At 34.0% G+C, this 9189-nt stretch overlaps 1 long non-coding RNA gene across 1 annotated transcript; it reads right to left on the minus strand.

Annotated features, from left to right (window-relative positions):
* Nucleotides 1-2425: 2425 nt before the first annotated feature.
* On the minus strand, nt 2426-3066 carry LOC117683814 (uncharacterized). Its single transcript, XR_004597685.2, has 3 exons — nt 2929-3066; nt 2774-2836; nt 2426-2679 (listed from the first exon to the last, which is right to left on the minus strand). It is a non-coding gene; the product is annotated as an uncharacterized lncRNA (long non-coding RNA).
* Nucleotides 3067-9189: the final 6123 nt, after the last annotated feature.

Here is a 9189-nt window from a genome sequence, read left to right on the forward strand (position 1 = left end):
AATTTCCGTCAAAGAATTCTCAGCAACTGTTTATCGCAGATGCTTGAAATTTTTACACAGTATTTGTATACGCATGCTATATCGTGGGATATATTTTTGTACCAATCAGATGTCAACTTCCTGTTTAATGACGACTTTGTTTATTTTTAGCAAAACTTTTCAAACAAATTTCTGTCAAAGAATTCTCAGCAACTGTTTATCGCAGATGCTTGAAATTTTTACACAGTATTTGTATAGGCATGCTATATCATGGGATGTATTTTTGTACCAATCGGACGTCAACTTCCTGTTAAATGACGACTTTGTTTATTTTTAGCCAATATTTTCAAACAAATTTTCATCAAAGATTTCTCAGCAGCTATTTTTGGAGATGCTTGAAATTTTTACACAGTGTTTGTTTAGGCATGCCATATTGTGGGATATATTTTTGTATCAATCAGATGTCAACTTCCTGTTAAATAATGACTTTGTTTATTTTTAGCCAAAATATTCAAACAAACGTAAAAGATTTCTCAGCAGCTATTTATCGGAGATGCTTGAAATTTTTACACAGTGTTTGTTAAGGCATGCCATAATGTGGGATATATTTTTTTACCAATCGGACGTCATCTTCCTGTTAAATGAGTACTTTGTTTATTTTAACCAAAATTTTCAAACAAATTTTCCTCAAAGATTTCTCAGCAGCTATTTATCGCAGATGCTTGAAATTTTAACACACTATTTGTTTAGGCATGCCATATTGTGGGATATATTTCTGTACCAATCGGATGCCAGCTTTCTGTTAAATGTCGACTTTGCTTATTTTGCATATTCACATCAGAGCGGGGGTATCACTAGTGAGCATTGGCTCACAGATATCTTGTTCTGAGAATTGTTGTGGGTTTTTTTTCTCTAGCTATAATTTTAGATAAACTCAAGTGGTTTGGAAAGGAAAACCAATGAAATTTCTCAGACCATTTGATGGGAGGTTGGAACAGCAAGTTGGGGAGTATCAATAAATGATTTTAAAGACTGAAAACATTTAGAGGCATTTATTTTACATGTATTTGCATGTGAAATATGTGGATAGCATACATTCTATGTATCTTATTACTACTGAGGTTTAACATGTGTCAAATAGGGGGCATATGTTGCGTTGCAAAGCCATAGTTTGCACACATATTATATTCATACGATTCTCATATCATTTCAAAATTACTGATTGTCATATAAGAATTATATAATCATTATATAAGCGATCATATAATTTTGATATGATGCTCTTATCACATAATTCGCATATCAGAATTATATGATTCTCATATAATACCAATGATATGATTCTGAAATTATGCCCTTTTTTAATTATCTCATATCAGCGCAATCATATAAGAATCATATCATTTTGATATGAGAATAATATGTGGCGAAATCCCCTGTGAAGTCTTCATCGGAAGAAGTCCAAACGAACGCCGACTTGGAGAGGGGTTTGATCGCCGCTTTGTACTCCGTTGACCTTCCTTCTCTTTGAACGTGGGAGGTTGGCATACCTTATTTGTTCTCATCTTGGAGGAGCCTGTAATTAAAATTAGGGTATCTATACTACTATATTAAAATAATAGACTCGAATTTTTTAGCTTTAATACCGATAAATCGGAAGAGTACTGTCTTTTGTTTTAAATATTTTAAACATCATTGGTACTTGAAGATTACCAATTTGTTTTTATTTTTTCTAAATCAAGCTTCGTAAATTAATAATCAACGAAAATTCCTTAAAAAATTCCGGAAATCATCTGAATTTTTTGGATTTTACAATTTTGCGCATGCGCATTACATTCACGCTTAATCACGGGAGGCTCTTTATTTTATGCTTCCACAATATCACATTTGCATGGATAATCTTGGAAACGATAAAACAAATGCGTGTTAATTTTCATTGGAAATTTTTCTGTTCATCAAAGAAAATACGGGAGATAACTCTAACACAATGCATTTACTATTAAAAAAAAATCCCGAGAGTTTCGAATGTAAACATGGTGTGTAAAAAACGTTGTTGAATTATGTTGAATTCTGCAATAATATTATTATAGAATTATCGAAGAAAAGTATTTACAGCTTCAAAATACTTTGATGTGAACAATTTGACTGTTATTTTCAATACAACTTTATTAATTTTCTCCAAAATCGTTTTGGAGCGACTCTGCAATTTTCTGCTACATTACGGGTATATGGGAGGCATTTTAACTTTGGTGAAGGCATTTCCCGAGACACAGTTAAATTATTCCAACTCAGCAGAGTGTAGTGAAATTAATAGCATTATTGGAGGCTTGAAGTTTGGTTATGCAAATGTCAACAATATACAGTGTTTCGATGTATCTATTTTATAAATGCCCGATATTATATGCAATGTCAACCCGTGCACGCACGGGTCAAAGTCTAGTATAATTTATTATTACATTATATAAATCTGCATTTCAAATTCTATGTCATTATGACAAGCACATTTAACTGTTTTCTAAAAATATGATAGGTGACGACAGTTGCCTCTTTTCTCTTTCCTCACAGGTAAAGAACTGCTACCAGCGCCATGTTGTGGTGCAATGGCTGTGGACGTCGATGCTGGTTTTTGGCGTTCTGGACTGTCATTTTCCTCAAAAATAGCTATTGTGTGCCGCCTTTTCCAAGATGTAATTGACGACACTGAAAGGTTAATGCACTGAAAAGTAAATACATTTTATTTACATAACAAAAAAATGAATTAAACCACTAGTTAATTATTTTTTTTTAATATTACCTTTGTGCTTCTTAGGTTTTGACTTTGTTTGGGGTTCTGCGCCATTGTATTTCTTATTTGGAGCTGAAATTAGAATATTATAATAAAACACCTGTGGTTTACATTTCTTTTCATTAATGAAAAATCTGTACGTTATCTATTACTTGAACATTTACCTCTCTTTCCTGCAGACCGTCGCAATGGCACTCCCTTCGATCTTTATTCCGATTCAGTAACTTCCAAAAGTCAAATCAAGGAAAGTATAAAATCATGAATTTGCCATAAAGTTCCATAAAAGAAGTATATAATTATTAAAGTCTATTTATTTTGCATACCTGTCCTCACTTTCAGTTTGGAATGCTCATCCCGCGGTGGATATATCCGTAATGTTGTCGACTATGCGTTCCTGATAGCTACCGTCACTTTTCCTAGGCCATGACATGTTTCCCATGCGTCCTGAGAAGATTGTTGGAAATACAGGTGTTTTATAGACTAAGGGGTGGGACGAATGGAACCCAGAACGAAAGTATGGGTGGGGATTTAAAGACAAGAACCAATTAAAATGCATAACTTGATTGAAAGGGTCAATGGATAGGACTACAACACTGTGGGTTCGGAAATATTATATTGACAAGGAACAATTAAAATACTTAAAATAAAAACAAACTATATGTACATATCGCCTTACCCGACCGTCTAGGTATTTGTATCGTCTATTGCTCACACTCCTCGCGTGAAGATGGTAATTCCTGCCATTGGAGAATAGTCTAAAGGAATGTGCAACCGTACATTATTTATTTATGAATGTATAACTATTTTGATACAATTAAGAGGGAATATATATTACCTGAAGAGGACATTGAAATGATTAAATGTAGATGGATCCCTTGTAAGACCTTTCAGGGTTACCAATTCCATAAACATGAGAGGGTCCAGTCCATTAAGGTAAACAAGAGCTCTTATCAGAATTCGCTGCCAATGACGCTAAGCGGGTCCAAAATAAGCGTCGTATTAGAAATGGCCATTCCTTCGCTGGTCCTATGATGTTTTGCATCTTGCGTCACACCCAATGTTCGTACATTTCCCTACATCCTGACGCCATGTTTGAGAGTAAGTAATGGATCGGAATACAGTGCACACTAAAATCGGAACACCCTTTTAAGAAAAGTTAAAAAGAAACAATAGAATAATGGTAGGGTCTTCCGCCGAAGACGGAAGACCCTAAAAAGAAATCTGAAAAAGAAACAATAGAATAATAGTAGCTGTTTGGGTTCCCTTTGTGGAATTCATCTCGTCGGCCACAAGGACACGGATGAAGCTCTACCATTCAGTCAACTGAATGATAACTGAATGGTCTGGAAAGGTGACTGAATGGCAAAGCAATGCCATTCAGCCACATTACAGTTTTCTATCAGTAACATTTCAGTTGACTGAATGGCAGAGGTTCATTCTGTGGGACATGTCTAATTCCTCAGTACCTTATCTATAATGCGTTCCCGATAGTTGCCGCATTTCTTCCTGGTCATAATCATGACTTCCGTACTTTCTGACAATACAGTTTTCTTTATTTTCAAAACATTTTGTTTTCTCTCGGCACATATCGGCTAACCCGACCGTCTAGGTACTCGTATCGTCTGTTGCTAACATTCTAAGCATATAAACGGTAAATCCTGCCATTGGAGAATAATCTAAAAGAATGCACAACTGTACATTATTTATTTCATGGATGTATTAGTATTTAGATGCAATTAAGAGCGATATATTATTACTGGAAAATTAACCTTAACAAGAGCAGTAATTAAAATGTACTGCCAATGACTAAGAAAATGAGAATAATTTAAAAGAATGCACAACTGTACATTATTTATTTCATGGATGTATTAGTATTTAAATGCGATTAAGAGCGAAATATTATTACTTGAAAATTAACCTTAACAAGAGCATTAATTAAAATGTACTGCCAATGACTAAGAAAATGAGAATAATTTAAAAGAATGCACAACTGTACATTATTTATTCCATGGATGTATTAGTATTTAAATGCAATTAAGAGCGAAATATTATTACTTGAAATTAACCTTAACAGAAGCAGTATTTAAAATTTGCTGCCAATGACTAAGAAAATGAGTCCAAAATAGTCTTCGGATGAGAAATGGCCATTCCTTCCCTGGTCCTATGTTGTCTTGCATAGCCACCCAATGTTCGTAGATTTGCTTGCTTCTTGACGCCATGGTGAATAGTAATACATGGATCGGAAAACCGCACGTAAAGGGGGGGGGGGTGAAGGTAAAGTGAGACGGGTGCACATCGAGATCGAGTCCCAGTCACTCACCGAGTTTGACGCAGTTGTCATGAGAAACTTGATTGTTCTAGTGATAATTCTGGCGCTATGTGTGAGGAGAGGAGTCCACGATGTACCTTTTCAAATTCGATCCCCCACCAGTCATGCCAACTCCTCAACCAAGACCACTCCGCCGTTCGACAAGGCAGAGGCGCCCACCCAACAGCTTAGCCCCCCCCCCCACTTTTTTGGCAAAGTTAGTAAGATTTTTTCGGTATACTCCCCCCCCCCCCCCTCCACGGATTAGGATTTCCATGATTTTGGGAAATTTTTTTCCCCAATATTTCTGAGGATTTGTCTAGCCCCCCCCCCCCCCACTTTCAATTTGCTTCCGACGCCAGTGCTTATTGATTTCTCCAACCTCCTTTTGTAATGATAAACTTTTTAACATATTGACTTTTCTGAAATTCTTTATGAATTCAATTAACAAAATATAAATATTTGAATTATTTGTAATCTTTGTATTATCGTGTCAGTGGTTGTTTTGTAAATTTTGAGTAAATTGCTACAGACTGTTTCAACACTAAACATAATTGAAAAAGACATGTTGAAATTTTGAACATTTTCAATTTTGCAAAAATTGCATACATTTAATTTCCGGAGGATTCTCCTCCCTGTCTCAGAGCTTCCAAGCTTTCATCAAGCTTCAGCACGCGCTGCTGAAGGCTTTTTTCGGCGATTGTCTGGAAAAAAAAATATATATTGTAATGAAAAGAGGAAAGAAAACTTAAAGATGTATTTTAAAAAATCTGTGTTCAGTAGTTTACATTCCTACGAAACGAAAGAAGGAAGGAAAATAGGAGGTCTGTTTAACAAAGAAAAATTTCCGACTACGTAAAGTTATTTAGCAGAATTAAATTTGGTCGTACTCGTTAATGTTTTGTTTGTAAAACAGGTCCTCTAGATAATCGTGGTTAGATCATCCTTAAAATAATGTTTGCTTGCGCTTTCCCGACTCAATTTTTAAAAAAAATATTTGTTGACAAGATAAAAGGAATAAAAAAATATATTTCGTGTTCTGCAATGTTGAGAAATTGAGTCGGTCTGGAGAGCACAACCAAACAATTTACAAGGTTTTAATTGATGGAAAGTCTGAGGGGTTGAAATTTCACAAAATTATGATTAAAGTTAATAGCAAATCCTCAACACTTGCGTTTACAAGAAAAATGTAAATTTCCGGACAACATCCGGTCAGATCTATCAACCCGGAAAGAGAACCAAGAAGTAAAATAATGTGATTTTATGACTAATGATATACAACATATATGATAAAGATATTTACTTTTAGTCTAGTTCAGTTGTCAATAGCATTTGCAAAGTGCGGTTGTTTTCGAGCATGTCATTTTGTATCATATGCAACAAGTCATTTTGTAACAAATCTTCTCTCATGCCTCATAATAGAGAGATACATGAAAAATCAGAAAGTTTTCGATGCAATATTTGTGAAAAAGTTCTGAATCGAAAAGACAACTATGATCGCCACGTTAGGGTGTGCAAAGCGGAATTTGTACTGCGACTACACGTTCAAGTTTTTATCTCATCGCACCGCACGTTTACATTGAGCACAAATTAATTAAATTATTTAAATGCGAAAACTTCAGCGTTGAATATTTTGATGAGAACAAAATGTAAACGACACCAGCAGACACGCAAGGTATGCTACTATAAAGTTTTAATTTCTGCGTCCGTGCCGGAGAATCAAACGGAGTGCTCACTCCCCACCTTCCTCCCTCTCTGTAAACTCTATTCTCCTTCTTACCTATAGAAAATGTATACGTATAAATTCTTTGAAATAGTTTATTTCAGTTATTTCTTTGAATTAACATTTTTAACTTAAACAATGTTACTTAATCAATATTTTAGATGTTGTTTTGTTATTTCATTGTAGAGATAAAAATGTAATGAATCATATATACCCGTCTAAACAAAGGGGCTCTCGGGGTTGAGTGAATTATAATTGGCCTGGCATCTAACCAAACATCGTTAGTCTAAAATAACATAAAATAAATTTTAGATATCCATATAAAAAAAGATTATAAAAAAAATTACTTCTATGATATTGTAGATATCGCATTTTCATCGTTTCACATTTGTCGAATAGTAATACCCAGCATTTTAATGCAAAGTATCTCTAGCTTTGAAAACTCGCGGATTCTTAGTCTTGTAAAATTAGATCATAATTTTTTTTGAAATAATTATTTCATCTATGTAAATATTTATATTAAAAAAACTATTTACCTTCTTAAATAGGTATAAGATAATTTCAAAATAATACTTAAGCTTCCAACTTTTCTTCCTGCCATGCATCTTCTTCTTCTTTCGATTAACTGGGACGATCTTTCAGTTAATTGCTCACAAAGGAGTGAAGCAATCCGAAAGCATCGATTTATGTATATGCTAAGAGAACAAAGAGAAATCTTTTTACTTTTTCATATCAATCAAAACTCTGTTATGTGTAATTAAACTGTCTGGAAAAAGCACTTCACCCGTACATCTGTTCCTTCTTAACACATTATAATCCGGGATTTTAAGATTTCCTCAATGAGATATTTTAGTTACTTCCCTTCAGCATGGGAAATGAATATATTAAACATTGATGAGCATTAAAAACGCTAGTCGATATAATTAATATTCCGTTTTTATAGGTTATTAACCAGCATTTAAAACTTTTATACATTGATAATTACAAAGAATAGTGTCTGCATACAATTAAATTTTAATAAAAATTTATTCTTCTCTAACAGATTTTTTTGTATATTTTATTTACTTAGATCAATTTTCCATCAACATCCACAACGACATTGCAACAAAACAAAAGCAACAAATCTGTGGTTATATAAAAATCTCGTGATTTTTGTTGGTTTTATATAAAAGGTATTGATATTTTTTTTTGATTATTAATGTTATTGATTTATTAATTCAGAATAACGATGCAACGACATCTTCGACGTCACCTCAACGACACAGATCTGTGGTAAATTTGGCTAATAACAAAATTTCGCATCGTCATCTACCATATGAATTTTGTTTTGGGTAAGGGTAAAGTTACTGTACCAGAACACGTTAAACGCTCAAAATCTATTATTTCGATGACGACGAATCAAAAAAGTGTTTATATTAGGACAACCTTTGTGCTTTCCGCTGTCTAGCATTGCACAGGGACAATGATTGGTTATTGCTGGAAATTGAAACCCAAAAGCTATTTGAAAAATGGGTTTCTTTTAATAAAACACAAGACATGAAAATAAATTCAGCCCTACAATCCTTTCCGGGTATTACCTTATCAAATTGTCTATTTCGAGAAATGTTTTGAAATCAATGTAAATGTATATTCTTTGCAAGAAGATGGGACTGCGCAAGTTATTTACAAATAAAAATATATATTTAATTCTCTTCGACCATCATTTGTCGTACATCACTAAATTTGACACGTACGCCAAAAACTTTCAATGCAGATTTTGAATTTCTAAATAATTTGAAAAAAAACACCAGCGTGTGTGCACAAAGAGAACAAAGAAACAATTCCAGGGAGGGTTTTATTCTACTACAGATACCGTTTTTGATAAGTTAGAACAACATGGTATATCAGTTAATGCTAATGAACGTTTTTATGAATGGTTTTTAGTGTACGATTTTGAATCCATGCTAGTACCAAATAATAGTCAAAGCAGTGTTAATCTCCAATACACGGAACAACACGTCCCCATATCGGTAAGCGTGTGTTCAAATGTAGACGACCACACCGAACCGCGTTGTATTGTTAAATCCAACGTCGACAGTCTCGTCGAAAAAATGCTTGATTACATGTTAACAATTGCTCGAAAAGCTGCAGAATTAACCAAAGAAAAGTTTTCAGATGTTTTTGCCGCTCTCGATGACTTGGTGTTTGACCAGGGAATTTGTAATGACGTGTTCGAGAGGCTGGGGATGATGAAGAAATTCAGGAAATGATAAATGAAGATAGAAAATTTACAAATAAATTAAAAGAGGAATTTGAAAAATATTGTGAACAAATGATCTGCATTGATTTTGATTCTGCCAAATATGATAATAATTTGATTAAGAGTTACCTCGTCAAACACCTCCAGCTCGACGA

The sequence above is a fragment of the Magallana gigas genome, chromosome 10 (genome assembly GCF_963853765.1).
Source record: "Magallana gigas chromosome 10, xbMagGiga1.1, whole genome shotgun sequence".
Taxonomy (NCBI): Eukaryota; Metazoa; Mollusca; class Bivalvia; order Ostreida; family Ostreidae; genus Magallana; species Magallana gigas.